This window comes from Microcebus murinus, chromosome 17 (genome assembly GCF_040939455.1).
Source record: "Microcebus murinus isolate Inina chromosome 17, M.murinus_Inina_mat1.0, whole genome shotgun sequence".
In the NCBI taxonomy this organism is placed as follows: domain Eukaryota; kingdom Metazoa; phylum Chordata; class Mammalia; order Primates; family Cheirogaleidae; genus Microcebus; species Microcebus murinus.
In genome coordinates, this window is record NC_134120.1 from 6,319,858 (window position 1) to 6,342,631 (window position 22,774).

Consider the following 22,774-nt stretch of genomic DNA (forward strand, 5'->3'; position numbering starts at 1 on the left):
TTATGAGATGAGAGGCTGTGCAAAGAAGGAGCTCTTGGATATTAAAAATATAATTGCCATAATAAATTAAGAAGGAAGAGTTCTTGGAAACTAAAAATATGATAGCTAAATAAATAATTAAATTTAAGAGTTGAATAAATTAAATTGTGACACTATCCCAGAAATATGAAATGAGGATATAAAAAAGATGGAAAAAAATGAAGTTGATCATTCGAAGAGGAAAAATAACTGGGAACGAAAGAAAAGATAACCATAGCTTAGTATGCGGATGTACAACAAATCCCATGCACAAGTATGCACTAAGGTACAACCTCTTTATTGAGTGTTAACTTTAAAAACCAACTACAAAGTACAAAACAAGATTTATGTACTGACATAAAAACATTAAAAGAAATAACACAAAACACACCATAAACAATATTTTGACAAGTACCACCCAGGGAAAAGATATACATGTATATCTTGTGAATATAATGTGAATTAGTATCTGATTATAGAAGATTAAATAAGATAAAGACATCTCAGTAGAAAAAATGTACAAAAGATGTAAGCAAATAAGTCACAGACGAGAAATTTCAAATAGTCAATAATGTATGAAAAATTTTCAACTACACTGATAATCAAGAACATGCAAGTTAATACCTTTTACAACAATCTGGATGGAACTGGACACCATTCTTCTAAGTGAAGTATCACAAGAACATAAAAACAAAAACCACATGCACGCACTATTAAATTGGAACTAACTGATCAGCACTCGTGCACAGATGGAAGTAAAATTCAATGGCAATCATTCAGGGGGAGGCAGGGAGGGATGAAATCATACCTAATATGTACAATGTACACTATCTGCATGATGGGCATGCAGACTCTTTGACTCAAACAGTACAAAAGCAATCCATGTAACCAAACCATTTGTACCCCCATAATATTCTGAAATTTAAAAAAATGAAAAAATAAAAACCTTCCAAGCCTTGAGATATAGCTTCATTTCTTTAACCAATTACAAATCAAAGAACCTTTAAACTCACCTGTAACCTGTAATGCCCTGCTTCATGATGTCCTGCCTTCTGGGGCCAAACCAATGTATGCCTTACATGGATTGATTTATGACTTTACATGTAATTTCCATCTCCTTAAAGTGTATAAAACCAAATTGTAACCCAACCACAGAGAGATCGCTTGCTCAAGGCTTCTTGGGCATAGTTCTCTGAGCCATGCATTGTTGCACATATTTGGCTCAGAATAAACCTCTTTAAATTTAAAAACAAAAAGCAGTATTTTGTTTTACTAAACAGATTCGTAAAGAATGTAAAGCTCTGATGAGATGAAGCATTAATATAATTGCATTACCAATAGAACAGTAATTGTCACAGTCGCTTACAGTAATAGCTGGCAGAACCAAAATTAAACTCAGTGAAAAAAGCAGAAAAATGGGAGAAAATTTTGAGGATTCTTTCTTTTCCATTAAATTAAGAAGAGCAATTATGAAGAGCTAAGAAGTTTGTCAGGGATTTAGCTGGCAAAATAACTGGTTCAAACAGTTAACTCTTGGCATATGAAGCTTTTCCAGACAAGAGAATATGTATTTTCCTTTACATTTGGCTTTTCTAATCAGATCCTCTGAACTCCCTAAAGTTTCAGTTAGTATTTGCTATCTGTCCTGCAGTAATTTTTGATGATCAAAATTTTGCTAAGAATGTTTTCTTCATAAGTATGAAAACTTTTCTTCCAGGCCAAGTTTTGTTCTATAAACCACAGTCATAGCCAATTTTGTTACTGATAGACAATATCCCATAAGGTATTTTCCCTTCATTGTTTGGGATTAGATTTATTTTATAGAGGAATGCCTATCTTGTTAAAAAAAAAAAAAAGCTTTATGGAAAACTTCTTATAAATATAACCTAAAGAAATAATAACAGCTTTGTGGAAATAAATTTCCACTTATTTTCAAAACAATGTAAATAGTAGAAAAGCACTATACATTTAGCTTAATACAAAGTTTTAACACAAACAATTCCCTTGGTTAAATACACACATACATACATATTTGCCCTTTCTTTTTTGAAGAATAAAGTTTATACCAGAATAATACAGAATGCGCATTTACTGGCAGAAGGCATGAGGGTAACTGCTGCAGAATGAAAACTTAACATATTAGATGGATTTTTTTCTCCAAAGTGTCTCACATACCTCCAGCAGCTCCTTTGGACTGAGGCAGCGAGACTGGTTACCCGTGCTAGAGGAGTACTGAGGGACCTAGGATAACCCATTCAGTGCCACATGCCAGGGGGGGAGCAGCAGCAAAACACTCCAAGTGAATGAGTAAATCAGTTAAATAGTGTCATTACCTTGCATGATTTACTTCCTCTGCTTTCCTGTGTCTTCCAGAATGTTTGACAAGAGGAAGTCTATCGTCTGGAAGTTGCACAATATGCCTTCACCACAAAGTAAGCTTAGCAAACGGGGAATGTAAGAGAAACCCAAGGATGCTTTGTGTCCCTGTGAGATGTTCTGCTCCTCCAAAATGGCAAGACCCAAGGAAAAGAAAGTCAAGGTCTCAGAAAGTCACCTGTGGCAGCTGGAGGAGAATATTATGTGAACGTGTATTTCTTCTTCTCGTCCACTGCCACAGCATTCCTCCTTGCTGTGAAAAATGTGCTAACAATCAAAAAAAGATAAGGCTAATTTCGACAAAAGAAGTATGGGTGGAAATTGAGCTCAAATAGTATAACATCTATATATTCATGAAGTGCTAATGAATATAAATCAGAAAATATAACAATATTCTCATTTGCACAACTTAATGTTATAGATATATAAATATAATTAAATATACCTCGCTAGTTTCAATGAAACTTTAGAAGGACATTGACTTAACACACAGAAAAATCTGACAAAGCAGGTGCTTAAAACACATGAGTAAGTCATAGAGTTGATTAACTGACAACTTTTCTTAAATGGTTTGAAGTTTCTGATAGTTGCAAATAGATAGCCTTTGCAATCTGCTCAGCTGTGTCATAGGCTGCTATTTAGCTATCATGCAACAAGGTGTAGGAAATGATCAGATATTGTGGAATCCTGAGTGCCCAATTATTAATTAGATAATGTTGTACATGTCTTAAATCCTAAGAACATCAATTTTCTCCTATGTAAACTGGTGATTAATAATACCTACATTTTCTATATTTATTTAGTGTTTATATTGAAGTGCCTGATGTTTCTCATCATTATTATTGCCCTGGGTAATTATTTGCTATTCTCAGATTTCAGGAATTTATCTATTATTGTTTCATCTAGATATTCAAATATTGATTCAAATAACAAGCAAAAAGCAAGAATGTCTTTGCGATGACAATATGCTAGATCACATGATCAGAGAGCAAAGTTAGTAACTGTTGAAGTTAGAGAAGTGTCCAGGAGCCAAATCATATATTATCTTAGAGGCAAAGATAAGGATTTTTAATTCGTTAATTCTTTACAAGATGAGAAGCCACTAGGGGATTTTGAATACAGAAATGACATGATGTAACTTACGTTTTAACAAGACTTCTCTGGCTACTCTATGGAAATTAAATTCTGAGGCTGGACGGTTAGGAAGCTTCCAAAATTGTCCAAATAAATGATGGAATGTTGAATTAATATATAAAGTGAATATAGTGACTACTGGGAAGATCAAATTGTAGATAAATTTTGAAAGTAAAGCTGACAAAATGCACTCATGTACTAGATTCAGAAGACAAGACAAACAGCAGAGACAATGGTTATGCTAAGTTTATTTTCATATAATGTTGAAAGACTGGATTCCCATTAACTGAGTTCATTTGGTGATATGTTTCTGTAAAAGATGCTTATAGATGGACTAATAAAAGACACACGCGCGCACTCACCAAACTTCATCAGCCCTCGCAAGATCTTCTCAACTGTATCTCCCCTCACTTTTGCTAAATACAAAATAACAGCAATAACTGTTAAATGATGGCTGAATCTTGCCACCCTGCATACTCTCCATGACTAACAATTCCAGCTTTCCTTACCTTGCAAGGATTTGAACAGAGAACAACTCTCAGAGCAAAACTAAATTTTTTACTGATGGTTCCCAATCTACACTTTAAGTTCTGTAAGCCACACCCACCCACCCGTCACCTCGAGCTGCTCTCATGTTGTGATGAGTTTATTTCATTTGAATTAATGGCTTTTCATTATTTTTTCTTTTTCCAAAGGGAGCTGGATCAGGACCTGCTCAGACTGGGATAAGGCAAGGAAGTGACATCGCTGTTTCTCCCCACTGGGGTCTGTGTGGCTAGATGGACGACCAGGTAAGCTCTGATTCTGTTTGTAAATCTTTCCCTTTGTTCTAGAATGCCTCTCACACCTTTATTATGATCATTATTGTCACTGACAGGAGTTTTGCACGTGAGGTAAAGATGGATTGTGATGGGGTAGAGCATGTTGTTTCCCACCATTGGAATGATTTAGACAGTGAAACCAGTGGCCTCTGACTACCTGTGACCTGTGTTGGTGTTAACAACACAAGTATCAAACACTGGATGGATCTCACCAAAGAAAATTTATAATTCCAATGATTACTTTGAATAATTTTTTAGTTAAAGAAAACTGTTCATTCATAGACATAAAAGGGAGAAGCTCTCATGAGCAGATTTTCTTTCCTGTCCAAAAGAAAGAGATTATGTAAAAGTGAGGTCATCTTATTTCAATAAGTTGCAATAAATCTCATCTTTGTGTGGAAGAGTGTACGAATGTATGTTCGTGAGTGTCTGTGTGTGTGAAAATGGGTTTCCTGTATCTCATCTTTCTCTAATCTTGGCAGAGGGAAGATAATTACGTTCTGCCATTGATAATTTAATATTTGTCAGAAGTGAGCTCCCACTGCTTCTCCTGTTACTTGTTGTTTTTCTCCTCTCCCACTCTTTTTCCCTCTCTTGGGGAATTTTGGAGACTTATTGACCAAAGTTTTGTTTTCTGTCATTATGTGTGTTCCCAGGAATATCTAGTTCAGACAAAGTTTTTTTTTAAAAGAGCTGAAACAAATTATTAAACTGTATTTATTTTGCTTAAAAACATATAAGCTATGTAAAAAAAACAACAACAATAACAACAAACTGCAACTGAGAAATGTAATCTAGTTATAATCTGGCTTGCTACTTATAAAACCTCTAGTTTAAGTAAAAGGGAAAGAACTTATAAACATGATTTTAAGAATCTTTAAAATTTAGTTTATAAATTAGTAGGCTTATAAATTATATTAGAAAATTATATAGGGTCATGTAATAGTACTGAAAAAATACATGAATCTTTGGACAAATTAGTATATGAGTAAGTAATAAAGGCTTAGGGAATACTGTAGACCTTCCATATTTTATTACATAAAATTAAAGCCAATGCAAAAGTATAATTTATTTAATACCAGGGTTAAACTTTTCACACTTGAAACTTTCTAAATGTCCAACATTGGTTTTTAAACTCTAAAAGGTCATTATTTGTTTCATGAATATTTTAGATTTTAAATATTGCAAAGTTTAGGATTCCTCAAGACAACCCTTGATTTTGGTACCAGCTGCAAGTTTGGATCCCTAACACCACCCTCAGGTTCAATAGTTTACTAGAAGGACTTATAGATCTCAGAAAAGGTATTATACTCAGGGTTTATTATTGTTGGAGCAAACGGACACAGATTAAAATCGGCCACAAGGCCCATACGGTGGGTCCCGGAGTCACCAGATACGAAATTCCAATTGTCCTTTCTCAGTGGTGTCATGTAGTTAGGGCCTGTTTCTCATAGAAATTGCATGTGACAGTACATGTGGAGTACTTACTGCCCACCAGGGAAGCTCACCCAAGCCTCGGTGCCGGAGTTCTTACTGGGGTCTGGTGGACAGGGCTGAGTGCCAGTGGGGCTGATGTCAGTCTCCAGCCCTTCCAGACTTTGAACTGATGTCGTGTGGCCCAAAGCCTCCACCATAAATTACATCGTTGGCATAAACTTCATCTTGAGCCAACTTCCCCAGGAAAACGATGATACTTTGATCAGGGAGGACACGACAAGGGCTTAAAGGTTACTTTCTAGGAGCTAGAGCTAGACCAAGCCTCTTTTGGGGCAAGGCTAGTTCTTTACTTCACAAATATGTACAATTTTCTTTAACAAAATAAAAATTTAATGAAGATTGTTTTCTTAAAATGTTTAATATCATAAATTCTTATAATTCTACAAAAAAAATTAGAAACTTAATATGTTTTCTGATCTCTAAATAAATTGTAAACTATAGGCTAATATTGAGTTAGTTAATTTTATAAAACTCAGGATTCCTGGACAATATCAAATAGAAAATGAACATACAAATTTAATCACTAAAGTTTTAAGTTACTTTTATTTTTAAAAGTTGTAGAATATGCAATGCATTGGGATAATTATATGTGTATATACAGACAAATACATGCATGTATATACACATATTATATATGTATATATGTAATTACATATATACATGTGCATACATATATACACATAGATGTATATGACATATAAATGACACATATATAACATGCTATATGCATTATAATATACATTATATATGTTTAATTTATTAGGATGAGAAATTTGATATACATTCATATGTGCTTTATGCTCAGAAAGTTAATTATATTTAAGGCTAAAATTAAAATTTTAATTTTATGATCTATTACATGGTTTTATGAGTATTCCTAAACACATATACAATGTAGTATACTAAGATTATATGTGAAAAATGGTAAATGTTTTAATATTGTGAAAGATCATAAAGAATAAAAAATAAATATAAAAGAAAAATGAAAGATAATATTAAAATTGTGGGCCAAAATATTGACTCAATATTAATGAATTCATTACATTCATAAGAAAGTTTACAAATCTTTTCAAAATATTACTGGATAATACACAAATAGAATAAATTAAAGTTTTTCCTATGAAAGGATCAGTTATTGTTTCCCAAATATCAAAATATTCATATTTTTAAAAGGCTAAATTCTGATTAATCATTGTTCCATATTGCTTTAGTTTTCCAGTACTTTTTCTTTTTCTTACATTAAACAGTTTATATATATATATATTATTTATGTTCATATCTCTGCTCCTTTGCTAATTTCTCTTGATTTTGTGTTTTCCAAAATCAGACTCCAAATTCAGAAAATCAAAAGTATTCGTTATTTTTTCCTAAAACTATCTTTGGATTTCCAATGAATAACAAAGTAATTTGCTGCTTTACCTTAAAAACAGAAAAATAATAAAAATAATTACTTTAGCATTCTCCAGTTGTTTATCAACATAACCACTGTGAGAATTCTTAGTTTATAAAACTTACCATGTAATGGGAAAAATAATCTTAGTTAAGGGAAGCTCAGTTTTTATATTTTCACTACATGTAACTCATTTGTATAAATATTTTCAATAATGCCTTATCTCTAGTTAAAGTATCTTGCTCGTGTTCAAGCATTGAGATTTATAAATGATTCTACATGTTAGTATTTGTTTTGAGAAGTCAATGCGCATCTCAGTCAGGGGAAATTGGCAGCAAATACAGTGTGTTCATGATATAAACCGAGAGGCCATGGAGCTTTTTCTCCACGTCTGGTCTCACTGTTCACAATGTGTTGTCCCAAGGTAATCATGAACAATGTGTTATTATTCCCAAGGCAATTGTGAGCTACAGATGTACAGAATAATTCTCTAGGCTCTCTCTTAAGAGAGGATTCCACTCTTTCATCCTGATAACGCTTGATAACGTAGTTTCTTGGCCAGACTGTTCAAAGAAAAATTGGCTGCAAGCTTAAAGCATTGGCAATTTTACTCAAAACTGTTGAGGATGTTTCTGGCATGTGTTTTTCCTGCCAAGCTAATAACCCTAGCAAAACTGTAGAGATGGAACATAGGGAAGGATAAAGGGCTCAAAATAGGCTTTGAACATATGAAGATGAATTTTAAACAGTGGTCACATTCAAATGGATTTCTCACTATTTTTTTCTGGATAGACGCTCTACCCTGTTGAAAAACAACTGCCTTAACACCAGCTTAATTTTTTTTCCTAAAAACTATGTATTTCCAGCTTGAGACATACAATCTTAATTATCCAATGACAGAGATATCTGTTTAATAGAGACTATAATCAAAGAGTTTGCAAAATTCTGATCATCATGCAGGAACTCTCCTTATCATCTTAAGTCATCAATGGAAATTGAAAGAATAAATTGTTATCCCAAAATTAAAGTTTGCAAAATTAGCTGTTATAGAGATTTTATGCTGTATACCCAAGTCTATACTCAACAGTTGCAGGCAGCTTTTCCTAAGGACAAATCACAAAATCCTGCCTGATCTTTTGGTAGATAACTGGTTTATTATAAAACGACACCAACTTCAGATGCTCTTGGATCATTGCAAATGACTTTGTCAGGCACCCTTAATCATGAATCATGGGGTAAAACTTTAAAGAATTGAAATTTGGGGTCACATTTCAGTTAAAAGCCATTATACATCCATTTTCAGCATCTGCATACTAATAAGAGATATGACACAGAATCCCTCAGGATTCTTTAGAAGCAGACAAATCACAAAGTTTTCTAAAGAACCTTGGTGAAGCAACACATGGAAAATTTCTATCCAAGTCTTCTGGTTTGATTCCTGAACGCCTGTGACCACCATATCCTCCTTCTGCTTATTCTATTCCTAGCTCTCTTATTCTTTTCTTTTGAGTTCAAATTCCAGGTTGTTAAGTAACAGCAGTTTAAAAACTTTAAAAAATGCTCTCCTTTAATTCTAATGCTTTAATTTCTAAGGGCTACTCTTTGCTATTTTGAAAATACTTCACTAAGAAGATACAGAATGGGACACAAAAGAAAGAAATCTGGACAACCTGGCTCTTCTGCCACTTTCTGGGTTGGGATTAGAGAATCCAGATGGAGGGTGGAATGTGTTTTTATGATTAAAACCAAGTAAAATAGGTGGAACCTATGGACAGTCTTTCAGCACCTATTTATGTTTCTACTCCTCGAGTTCCTAGGCTTCATAGCCCTGCATTGTGTCCTTCTCACAGCCTTAAATACAGCTCCGCCACCTCACCCTGGATGGATAATTACAATGGTTACAAAAATTCAAATCCACACAAGGATGCACTGAATGCACTCGAGACTCAACAATCTCCAAAGAGGATGGATGGCACAAATGGAAATCTCAGGTAGAGGTGACAGTCTGGACCCTGACAATTGTCCCAAGCATATTATCCCTTAAGCCAATGCTTACCAAAAAAAAAAAAAAAAAAAAAATTGAAGGACATAAAACATTGCACTTATCCTTACAAGACCTCAGCTTCAACTACTCCTTTCCATCCCTGTTGCTAAATTCAACATGAGTAACACAACTTCAATTTCCTAATAATTTCCAAGAATTTGAACAGTGAAAAATTCTTGGAATAACACTAAACTATGACTGGCTTTTCCCAGTCCTATCTTATAAAATTTTCATCCACTTGGTCTACACACAACAGTCATTTTCAACAGTGTCTCATGTTGCAATGTTTTAATAAAAGCTTAAGCTAGTGCCTTTTCACTAATTTTTTTTCTTCCACATTTATATTGAGATAACTGTCTCTTAAATATTCCAGTAGAGGTAATATACAAGATACTAATATTTTTTCAGTACCCCTCAACTAAAGAACAGTTCGAAAATTACACTGAACACAGTAATACATTCTCCAAATACATGTGCAATTAAGATAAAATATTCCAGGTAGGCATCAAAGGCAAGCGAGACCACACTGGTGTGACGACTATAGTTTATACACTAGTTTATACACTACCCAGAATACCTGGTCAGAACTTAGAACCTCATGTTCACATTAGCCAGGAACACTGGATCTGACCTCTGTGACCTCTGACCTTATCTAGGGATTGGTTGGGGAGCAATCTCACCCAAGGCTTTCATACCTTCCTGGGGTCTTCCTGCATCCAACAAAATAATGACAGATTATGAAGCCTTCTTACTCAGACCTGTTATCTTCCAGTCATTTATGACATCCATTACTCATCTCGGTTACTATCTATAACACTTACAAAAATGTCTGAATCCTCTAACAGGATTTGTGAGGGATTCAATTCCAAACATGTATTCTCTAGGTACCAATCATGGTTTTTTGAAATATTTTTACATAGTTGCTTGTTTCATGTCACATCTCCAAAATCCTCCTCCTCAAATCGATAAGTATTGAACTAAAAAAATGAATGAATACATAAATAATTATGAACCAAGATGGATTTTAAGCAATTAGTTCTTCAGGAATATGTTGAAACAATGCCAATCCTGTAAAAGAAAATCAGTGAGCTTAATTGGTCTTATAATTTGCTGCCAACAACCCTTGTGATTGTTAAGTATCAGAAAGCCTTTATAATCAATGGAAATCTATACTGATAATATGAACAGTATTGTTGACCACAGAAAATCTCCTTAATCATGTAGTAGTAAAGTCATAGGAAAATTTTTTAAAAGCTAGACCATCAGGGCTTATCTCAATTTTTAATGTTTACAGAAAAAAAAAAAAGCAAATTTAACTGGAACCATATTTTGAATTCACTAAGATAAATGACCCAATTCCTTTCCCCAAATCAAATTAGGCAAATTTACAACATCTGTCATGTGTTTATGTTTTGCATATCCTATTGTGAAAATAAAGAGGCAACTGTTCGGTGGTAATTTTGAATGGGGTAGACCAACAATGAAACCATGGGCTTAGAAAAATGAAAGATGTATAAATTTCAACAGGCAAACAAAAATAACTCAGAAAAAAGGCAAAATGATATTTTTATGATGTCAACTTGCTTTTAGTGTTTGAATAAGTGAAGAGTAAAATTCAAGTTCACAAATAGGAGGCATCTTGATGTGGAAGCAGAAAAATTAACATGAGTTACAAAGAACAAATGTATCAGGAGAAGAAGGAATAAATATTACCTTTTAGAGAGACAAGAGAACTAATAAATTAACAGCAACCATGCGCAGGATTTATATTTTCTATTGGTTTCAGGCAGTAGAACCAGGAGCATAAAAGGAAAGAGTGAGTCTGGAGTGTACCAGTCATATCGGTCAATGTGCAGCCTACTCTTTTCAGCATTAATTCTGTACGAGAAATAAAAACCCTAAGAATGACTCTCAGGGAAAAGATCACATCAATGTTTGCTTGCAGTATTGAGGCCATGTTGATGGTCAAGTTCCTTAATAAAAGTTCATTCTTTCTTTTTGAAGTTTCAACAAGACCCAATGCATTAGAATGACACCAAGGACAGAAATAAAATTCCTATAGCTTAGATCATTCACCAATTGTTCAAACCCCATTTACGGTGTGAAAGCCAATATAACCATATTTCATTAAGTAGTACTTGCTATAAGTGCAGAATGTCAAATGCTTTGGTATGTAAGATGCCAGATTAAAAGCTCATATCAGTTGTTAAGGATTGACTAAGAAAATAATTATTAATTCATGCTTTACAATAAAAATTTTAAACTCTTTTATAACTTAAATATGACTTGCTAAATATGTCTCTATTATTTGAGAGGAATAATATTACCAGATTATTTTTCATGGTAAGGTAGAAGTAGGAAAATTTTAAACCCATATCTTAATGATTCATTTAACAGCTTTATTAATGTCATTGACATATGATAAATTGTACGTATTTAAAATGCATTTTTATAAATGTGCACAAATATAAACCATCAGCACAATGATAATGAAGATGTAAATCCTTCCAAAAATTTTCTCCTAAACTCGTTATAATCCCTTCTATCCTACTCTCATCACACCACCCACACACACTCCTAGGTTGACATTGATCTGCTTTTTTCCACCATGGATTAGTTTGCATTTTCTAGAATTTTAAAAGCAAAATAAAGTTTATAGTCAGTTTTACATAACTTTTTCCAGTTGGCTTAACTATTTTGATATTCATATATATTGCGGAATGTATCAATAGTTCATCTACCTTGTGGCGGGTGATATTCCATTATATTATGTAACAGATTTTGCTTATTAGTTCAATCATTGATGGACATTGGGTTGTTTCCAGATTTTGTCTGTTACATATAAAGCTGCTATGAATATACTTCATATAGTATATTTTGAATACTTTGCATACTCTTGGGTGAATATTTAGGAATGGAATAGCTGGATCATATAGAAGGCAAACATTTAGTTCATTATAGCACTATTTCCAAAGTAGTTGTACCAAGGTACATTCCCAGCAGCAGTCTATGAGAATTTCAGTCCCCCCAAATCCTAACCAATATTTGGTATGAATTTTTTTTTTAGTTTTAGCCATTTTAATAGGTGTGTGGTTGTATCTCATTATGGCTTTGATTCGCATTTCCCTGATGACTACTGATCTTTGTATCTGTTTGTCATTTGTATAGTCTTTGCTAATATTTCTGTTCAAATCTTGTGCTCATATGTGCATTGAGTTCTTTGTTTTCTTATTGAGTTTTAATAGATCTTTATACATTCAATGTGCAAGTCTTGCACAGGGCATATAATTTGTGAATATATTCTCCCAGTCTTTTTGCTTGCTTTATCAATTTCTTAACAGTGTCTTTTGAAAAGCAGACATTTTAAATTTTGATTAAGTTCAGTTTAATCAATTGGATTTCTTTGGATGATGTTGATGACTTCTCTAGGAATTCTTTCTGTCTGTGTCTCCCCCCTCCTCTCTCTCTCTTCTAAGGATACCAGTCATATTAGCTTAATTATCTTAGCTTTTAAATTAGTTTAATACTTTATAGGTTTTAATCCCTCCCATTAAAATAATTTTCCTGGATATTCCAATATGTTCATTTTTTAAATTAATTTAATAAAGCTTCCTCAAAAAGAACTATTTTTATCTACTATCACTGTATTCATACACTGTGTTGGAAATAATTATCTTCAATATTGAAACATTCAATGTAACCAATTCATAACTAGTTGCTAATTACTGCAAGCCAATTCAAACTGAAAAATAAATATAACTTAATGGCTTATAAACAGAAAGTCTAAAGTAGACACGATTGTCTCAAATTGTATCAGAACAATTTCTATATCTCTTTTCTGCTTTCCAGAATTAGCTTCATTCTCAGGGTGGAATCTCTGAGCATGCCATGAAAATACAGTTGTAGTAGTTTTCTGGAGCTTAGTTTGGAGGACATGCCATTCTGACCATGTGAAAAAATTGGTTAGAGGTGGATTTCTAAAGTAAATTTGGACACAGTTACCAAGAAGTAAAGTCACTCTCATATCAAATCATATATCATAAATATTTCATGATGGCAAATCAATGGGTGACACCTTAAGTTAGCAACTGAACAAATAGTGATACAAATATATTACTATAATAATCAGGGAGCAAATGACTAGGAGAAGTGAAAAACTGAAATAATGATAATAAATTGTAGTCTCTGGTGAATAAGGCAAAGTGTGCACAGGACTGATGCAGGGAAGTGTTTGCATTCCACTAAAAACCCTTCTTTATTTTTATCAATTGCAATTTGATTAGAAATCTGTGTTTTTACTCAAGTACCTCTCAGTCTTACAAAGGCTAGTACTAACTTAGAAACCAGAAAGTTTTGCAACCTCTAACCTAAAGCACATTGTGTGAGTGGTAAGGGACCAACAAATATATGCTGAATTGTTCAAGAAAATTGCTCCAAAATGTGAAAAGTATAGTATCCATCCATAACTTTAAAACAAAAAATAGGGCAGAAAACATCAATTATATAATTTCATTGTGAGATGGATTGTTTATTTTTGTATTGGAGAAATCAGACAATTGATTTGCAATCTTTCTTCACTTTTCCAACAAAAAATAGCAGGAAAAGTTGATATCAGTCAGAAAAGCTTTGTGACAAACAAGTAGACTAAAATGCAACAACAAAAAGGCAGAAGTAATGTGGCTAGTGCACATATGCTCTTGTGAAATTACAAATGAGTTGAGATAGGAAATAAAATTGTTCATGTACTTGAATACAGCTTTGGATTCCACAGGATATTGGCGAAAATGCACAGAGCAGATCATTTTAATTGGTTAAGAACTGTATAATACATTATACCCAATTTAAAATATAAAGTCAAATATCAAATTGGTTAGAGGTGGATTTCTAAAGTAAATTTGGACACAGTTACCAAGAAGTAAAGTCACTCTCATATCAAATCATATATCATAAATATTTCATGATGGCAAATCAATGGGTGACACCTTAAGTTAGCAACTGAACAAATAGTGATACAAATATATTACTATAATAATCATGGAGCAAATGACTAGGAGAAGTGAAAAACTGAAATAATGATAATAAATTGTAGTCTCTGGTGAATAAGGCAAAGTGTGCACAGGACTGATGCAGGGAAGTGTTTGCATTCCACTAAAAACCCTTCTTTATTTTTATCAATTGCAATTTGATTAGAAATCTGTGTTTTTATTCAAGTACCTCTCTGCATTGGGTGTGAGGACTGTTTTCCTTAGTGTTGAATTTAAGTTTCATATTTTATGATAGTAAATCATTGTATGATATCTTAAGCTAGTAATTTAATAAATAGTGCTATAAACCTATTATTATGATTTATGAAGTTCGCCACTAGGAGAGGTTAATAAAAAGAAATGACAAAAGTTATAGCCTCTGCTGAATAAGACAAAGTATGAAAAGGGCACCATATAGTTCTTGACACATAGTAGGTATTTAATAAATATTGTCTGAACAAACGAGCAATGAATGAAGTAAATGAAAAAAAAACCCCTACATTAAATATTGATAATGCCATCCTACTTTAATGCTACTTGTTGAAATTATAAATTAGCACCCTGCATTTATAAAACATTTATCTCACAACTGCTGAGAGTTTCAGGCAGAAGTGTGAAATTCTCTTTCATAAAGTCAAATTAAATTTCTGTTTCTAAATTGAATTTTTCACTCCCATGATCAGAAGGATTAAATGTTAGAGTAAGTTATCAGGGAAGATGATGGATTCTCCAAGTCTAAAATAGTAACTATCTTTTGAATTTCGGTGTAGACCAAACTCAAGGTAGGAAGGAAGATGGTATCTAGGGTCTTCTCTAGTGCCCAACGTTGTATTTGTTTCCAGGCAGAGGGACAAGTTAGCATCCCTGCATCACTTAGTTACTTTTTTATTACACCATGGTTTGTCTGTCAAGTTGGTATCTGATGATAAACAGTCATTTTAATTAGGAAAAAATTGCACATTATTACAAGAATAAAAGGGATGTTTTTCTTACTCTTCTTACTTATTCAAATCTCACCCCATTCCACACAGAAACAAAAGTCCCTCAAACTTGTGACTGTAAAGTTTCTGTTGAAAAATAATTGCTACTGTTTTATACATACCTGTTAAGATATTTGTTGTGCAGTGTGTTAAGAGCTTTTCAGGATTTAACTCATCTGATGCTGACAAACCTGAGAGGCAAGTTCTACTATCACCCCTATTTTATGGCTGCAGAAGCTGAGGGTGTGGGCATTAATGGCTTGCCCAACGGGCAACAGTGAGTGGCAGAGCTGGGATCTGAACCCAGGCAATTTTCTTCCAGACTTCATCTATGTGCTGCTTTGCTTTAGATCGCCTAATAAGTTATGCCTTTCCTAAAAGATGGAGTTTAAAATATAGCAATATAAAACCATTTTAATGGAAGTTTTAAAGAGTGAAAAAATTATGAAGAATGATTCCAATGATTTTTTAAACTTCTTAAATTAAAGGCCTGATCTTTATGATTCATTTTAAAAATCTACAACAGTGATTATATTGCTAAACACAGTGAGATATTTTAGAGGTTTAGTACATATTTGAATTTTGAATATATTTGAATATTTTAACAGAAGAGAAGAAGTATTTCCTGGAAGAAACTACCAAATAGCCATCATTTAAAAATTATTAATGTAACCATCTTAATAACTATGAAACTAGTCTAAGTCAATTATTAACTGCAACCTGAACCATCAAATTTACTTTTTTGGCATATTGTTTTGTGTGAAAAGTATGGTTCCTGCCTATTCTATTATATTCATACTAGAATGAAATTCATTTTCTTATTCAGGTAATGTATTTCATGTAATCCTTTCTATATGACCTTATGGAAGACACGTAACATTTCTAAATCTTAGCTTAAAAATTAGTAAATGTTTATGGACATTTTAATAAAATTCATTCTAACTGGGGTAAGGTGATATCTCATTGTGGTTTTAATTTGTATTTCCCTAACAATTAGTGGTGCTGAGCATTTTCTCATGTGTTTGTTGGCCATTTGTCTACCTTCTTTTGAAAAACTTGTGTTCATGTCTTTTGCCCAATTTTTAATGGGGTTGTTTGTTTTTTTCTTGCTGATATGTTTGGGTTCTTTGTAGTTTCTGAGTATTAGCCCTTTATTGGACGTATAGTTTGTGAATATTTTTTTCCATCCTGTAGGTTGTCTATTTGCTCTGTTGATTATTTCCTCAGCCATGCAGAAGTTTTTAATTTAATAGAGTCTCATTTATTTTATTTATTTTTGTTGTTGCTGTAATTTCCTTTGGGTATTCTTCATAAATTCTTTGTCTAGGCCAATATCTGGAAGAGTTTTACAACATTTTCTTTGAAAATTTTAATGGTTTAATGCCTTATATTTAAGTCTTTTATTCATCTTGAATTAATTTTTGTGAGTGGTGAGAGATATGGATCCTGTTTCATTCTTCTGCATGTGTCTATTCAGTTTTCCCAGCACCACGTATCAAATAGGGTTTTTTCTCCAGTTGTTGTCTGTTTTGTCAAAAATCAGTTGGCTGTATGTGGATAGTTTCATATCTGGGTTCACTGTTGTTTTTTTCCATTGGTCTATGTCTCTATTTTGTGCCAATACCATGCTGTTTTGGTTAATATAGCCTTGTATTATTGTTTGAAGTCTGATAATGTGATGCCTCCAGATTTATTCTTTTTGCTTATGATGGCTTAGGCTATTTGGGCTCTTTTCTAGTTCCAAATGAAGCATAGAATAATTTTTCTCATTCTGTGAAATATGACATTGGTATTTTGATGGGGATTACATTGAATCTGTAAATCACTTTGAGTAATATGGACATTTTAACAATGTTGATTCTACTGATTCATGCATTATATGATTATTTTTTCCATTTGTATGTGTCATCTGTGATTTCTTTCCTCAGTGTTTCACAGTTCTCCTTGTAGAGAACTTTCACCTCCTTTATTATGCCTAGGTATTTTATTTTCTTTATAGCTATTGTGAATGGTATTGAGTCTTTGATTTGATTCTAAGCTTTACTATTATTGGTGTAAAAAAATTCTACTGATTTATGCACATTGATTTTATAACCTGAGACATTACTGAATTTATTTATCAATTCCAGGAGTCTGTTGGTGGAGTATTGGTGTTCTCCAGATATAAGATCATATTGTTATCAAAAAGTGATAGTTTGACCTCATCTTTCTTAATTTGGGTACCCTTTATTTCTTTCTCTTGTCTCATTGCTCTGGCCAGGACTTCTAGCACTATACTGAATAGAAGTGGTAACAGTGGGCAACCCTGTTCTGTTCCAGTTCTTAGGGAGAATAATTTTAACTTTTCCCCCATTCAGTATTATATTAGCTGTGGATATGTCATATATGGCTTTTACAATTTTAAGATATGTTACTTCTATGCAGAGTTTGTTGAAGGTTTTTATCATCAAAGAGTTCTGGATTTTGTCAAATGCTTTTCTGCATCTATTGAGATGATCATATGATCTTTGCTTTTGTTTCTGTTTATGTGGTGAATCACATTTATTGATTTACATACGTTGAACCATCCTTGCATCCATGGGATGAAGCCCACCTGGTCATGGTGGTTTTTTATTTTTGATGTGCTATTGGATACAGTAAATTAGTACAACCTCTATGGAAAACAGTATAGAGATTTCTCAAAGAACTAAAAGTAGACCTACCATTCAATCCAGCAATCCCACTACTGGGTATCTACCCAAAGGAAAAGAAGTCATTTTATCAAAATGACATCTGCACTCCAATGTTTATTGCAGAACAGATCACAATTGTAAAGATGTGGAATTAACCCAGGTGCCCATCAATTCATGAATGGATTAACAAAATGTGGTATATGTATACCATGGAGTACTACTTGGCCATTAAAAGGATGAATTAATGCCTTTTGCAGACCATTATCCTAAGTAAAGTATCTCAAGAATGGAAAAACAAACACCACATGTACTCACTATTATTAATCAATTGGAAGTAACTAATGAGCACACATGTGCACAGAAGGAAGTAAAAGTCATTGAAATGAAGCAGGAGGAAGGAGGGGAAGGGCAAAAACATACCTAATCAGTATTATGAATGCTATTTGGGTGATGAGCACACTAGCCCTGACTCAAGCATTACAAAAGCTATCCATGTAACAAAACATTTGTACCCCCATAATATTTTGAAATAAAAAAATAAAAAGATTTCCAAAAATACAAAGAAAAAAATTAAAATTGGTGACATGAAAGTACTAATACCAAATATTTTTATAATTATTAAACTAATCTGTTTAATTAGAGAATGGTTGCAAGGATTGGGATTAATATCATATATAAAGCATCTTTCATGTTGAGTGACACTAGTAGATATTATGATAAATATTATTTGTATTCTGCACCATTTGTTACTGACATTTGACAATTTTAAGAATGGTCCATAATATAATCAAAATAATCTATTGTTGCAGATCTTAAGAACTGCCAGATATAATTTGAGTTGGTTCACTGAAATCTAACACTGGAGGAACTATGGTTCCTCTATCAAAGGAAAATTTTATGACTGGGCCAATTTATTCAGAAATGCAGCCTGGTATACTATATAGCAGCATCAGTCTCTAGAAAGCAATGTATTAATTCCTCAATTTATAAGTACATGTGATTTGTAAAATCACAGTTTGTCCACTTATGATATAAATTGACTTTGTGAATATATTTTTCTCCTTTTTTTAGTTACCTAGTATTATACTTGAGTTCATTCAATATTTAGCTAGTAGTCTTTAACTTAAAGTTCCAGGGGAAAAATGTATTCTGAATCAAAAGACTTAATTATATTCAACCTCTGCCAATAGCTTAATATGCCAATGTAAAGAAGTTGCTTAATTTCCCTGAGCATAAAGTTCTTCATCATTTATGACAGGAATGATTTTGATGGTTCCTCAAAGTAATATTCTCACCTTAAAAGTCTTCGTAGACTAAAACTTTTAGCATGGTAAAAGGTCATGGCACTTACCAGCAATCCTGTTTTCAATTAAATTCTAAATAAGTGAATGGTAGGCAAGTAGTTAGGGATGTAGATAAAGAAAAAACAACAGACAATGAGGTGGATGGATGAATGGAGAAATATGTTATTTATATATACATATATATGTGTGTGTATGTGTGTGCGTGTGTGTGTGTGTATATATATATGAGAGAGAGAGAGAGAGAGAGAGAGAGAGAGAGAGAGAGAAGAGACAGAGAGAGACAAAGACACCATAATTTCTTGTTTTGCCATAGATAGTCTTGGTTTTCAATTCTCCCTTTTAAGGAAGACCCATACTTATCATTTTACCTCCATAAGTCTCAAGGTTCTAGTCTATCTCTTATAGGGTTAGTGTGAAAATTAAAGAAAGTATATTCAAAGCAACTAGCCCGATTTGGGGCAGCATGTCTTTATTACTTTCAAGTGAATCATGCTTTCTCTATTTTTCAGCATTCTTTATTACTTTCTATTTTCTATAAAAATGAAAATTAAGAATAAATTGTCCTTTAAGCAATTATTTAATAGCTGATTGATGTTCATTGCAATATATTTTTGAGCAGCCAGTTAAATGCTGCCTGAAATATAGCAGCGAACGTTGAGTACTTGGAGCACAGTGTTTTCCCTTGGACAGCAGCCACAGCTGGTATTTTGCAGTGAAAACTCCAGTTCCAGGGCAATTAGATTGCATAAATTATCTATGCAAGTGGCATGCAGTTTATAAAATGTATGTTTTAATGATGCATATTAGGCATGTGCACTATCATAGTGAGAATTAGCAGGCTAATTCATATTTAAATGTTGTGCTTTTGATTTTTTAATCAGTAAAACACTTGTCTTTAGCTTCATGCAGTAATTTTTTTCTGTTTCTACTTGTTAAGAATTTTCATGAGCTCTTCCAGGAGCTGTAAAATTTAAGCCTCATTTCATTTATTTTAGTGTTTTCCAGTTTGTGATCTCAGTACCACCTGCATCAGGGGATCTTGTTGAAAATGCCATTTCATGGGCCCCATCCAAACACTGAACCAGAGTCTCATGCAAGTGCCCCAAGCAATTGAAATTTTAAACAAATTCTCAGTGTGATTTTCATGCACAATCATTTCAGGAAGCATTCAGAGTGTCAGTACAATATAGAGGGAAGAACCTTTGCAATTCTTGTACATTGTGAATCTGTAAATATTGGCAGGTCCTCTTTCAGTAGGGTAAGCACATAATGCCAGGAGAACCCAGAGTCTTTAGATATGAATAATTAAGCTACTTGAAAGGCAACAATCATATAGTCTTCTAGGTAAACCAAAACATATTATTGCTAAATTTAAGTGTTTTTTTAAATATGTAAAGACAGCTGGAGTGAACGCTAAGGCTATTTCCTGTACTAATATTGAATTATTCTGGTAGGTGAATATAGTTAACTTGTTAATAGTTCAAGCCTTTCTATAATTGAAACAATTGATGAAAGAAGTCAGTTCATGCATAACACAGACCTTAGTAGGCTTTTGGGAGAGTCCTTTCGAAGTGGGCAGGCTCTGCTGGCTACAGTTTTGCTCTTGTCTTTCTTCCTGCCTAGAACACAGTTGAGGACCTGGATCTGGAGTGTCACAGAGTGGCCCTCTGGAGACCAGCATGAGGATGAAAGCTATAGGCTTAGCTGGCTGAGCAGAAATGCAAAAGGAACAAGCAAGAGCTGACCACCTCTGGACCTGGCAACATTTGTGGGAGATTATTAGGGTCTCCCTATCAAATTTAAAATTTATAAAATGGCCAAACCCTTTACAGACTACATACTAGCAAGGATAGTTATATAAATTCACAAAAGAAATCCAGGAATTTTACATCAATGACACTTGCCATCTTCACAGTAGACAATGATGGTTTTCTGAGTTTCTCTGTGTTTTATAATAAAGGAATAAAGAGGATGATTTCCAAATATCTAATGTGATTTGAGCTTTGAGACATTTTATGAGCCAGATGTTTCACCTCACTCTGCTTCAGAATGCACAATTCAGACTAAGATATATCTTCAACAAAAAAAAGCATTAAAACATAAGAAACAGGTTTTTAGATTTATGCTTTTTAAAGTACACATTTTACATTTACTAAATTTTTCTTAATCTATTATTAAGATATTTGCAGATTGATAGGCTCTAATGATTCTCAACCAACCAGATTGTTCCCTATAGTGTAAGTGTTCATTATTTTATCAGAGAATTTCCTTGTGAGACTAGTAGCAGGCTCATACCCAAATTTAAGATTCCAAGAACAATCAGAGGTATGCTATGCTGAAATCTGGAAAGGTAGATGGGGTGCTTTGGCTCAGTATGTCTAGAAGCAGAAGGTATAAAATTTAACCCCACTTACAGGAGAGGTAAGTTTGATAACTAGAATTAAAATTACAGTATTCAGCATTTATAAAACTTAAATTATCATTTCATATTCACTTTTATATAAAATCCCCAGCATATTCTAAATAAATATCCAATATGTAAATATGCTATCTCCACCATATGTTGTAAACAGGCATATACTCACAAGGCCCAGAGCACTTAATGCGTTGAAAGTAAACTGATCATTGAGCAAATTAGAATAACTGGCAAGTCTTTATTAGTTGTTCTTCCAACTATGTGCATATCACTTAGTTTTAAAATAAGTATACTTGGAAATATATTAGTGAGTGTGAGATAGAGTATAGGGCCATAACAGATAAACACACTCCAATCTCAGTGGTATAACAAAACAGACCTTGATTTTTCACTCACACACTGTCACCTGTAGATCAGAGCCTTTCCCAGGTGAGAGCTCTGGGATGTGGATGGAGTTAGTCATCAAGTTTCTCCACCTTAGCAGGATGTGTCCATCTTAACAAAGAGAGAAGCCAGACACAGTCCTTGCTGCTCCCTCTGATGTGATAAATGCCATTTCTTTCACTGTCCACCAGCCAGAATTAATCCAATGAACCTACCTAACTACCACAGAGGTAGAAAGCACTGTGTTTTTGCCTCAAAAACAGGACAGAAGAACAATTATAGTAATTTCTCTCCTCCCCCCAAAATTGGGTTTTACTTTATTTCTAATTGTGCCAATAGAATTGATGTAAATAGAGCACAACTCATTTTGTGAAATGTAAAAGTTACTCTGAAGTTGGCCTAAAAGACACAGCATCTCATTTCTAGGTCTGGATCTTTCCCTAGGTATTGTTGAGGAAATCATTTCACTTTGGTGAGTCTCAGTTTTATAACTGTAAAAATGAGAGATTTGAAGTTGAGGATCCCTACCATTTCTTCCAGTGCTGAAATTCTTTGGATATGTCAAACCGGAGTTTGGCTTACCATCTTGCCATATTGAATGTTTATTAAAGGGCAGTGAGGATCTATTTATTGTTGACAACATTCTGACAGGTAGACTCACATATCTTAAGTCACTGGAAGATAACACATTTTGGGATTCAGCATGGCTGAAAT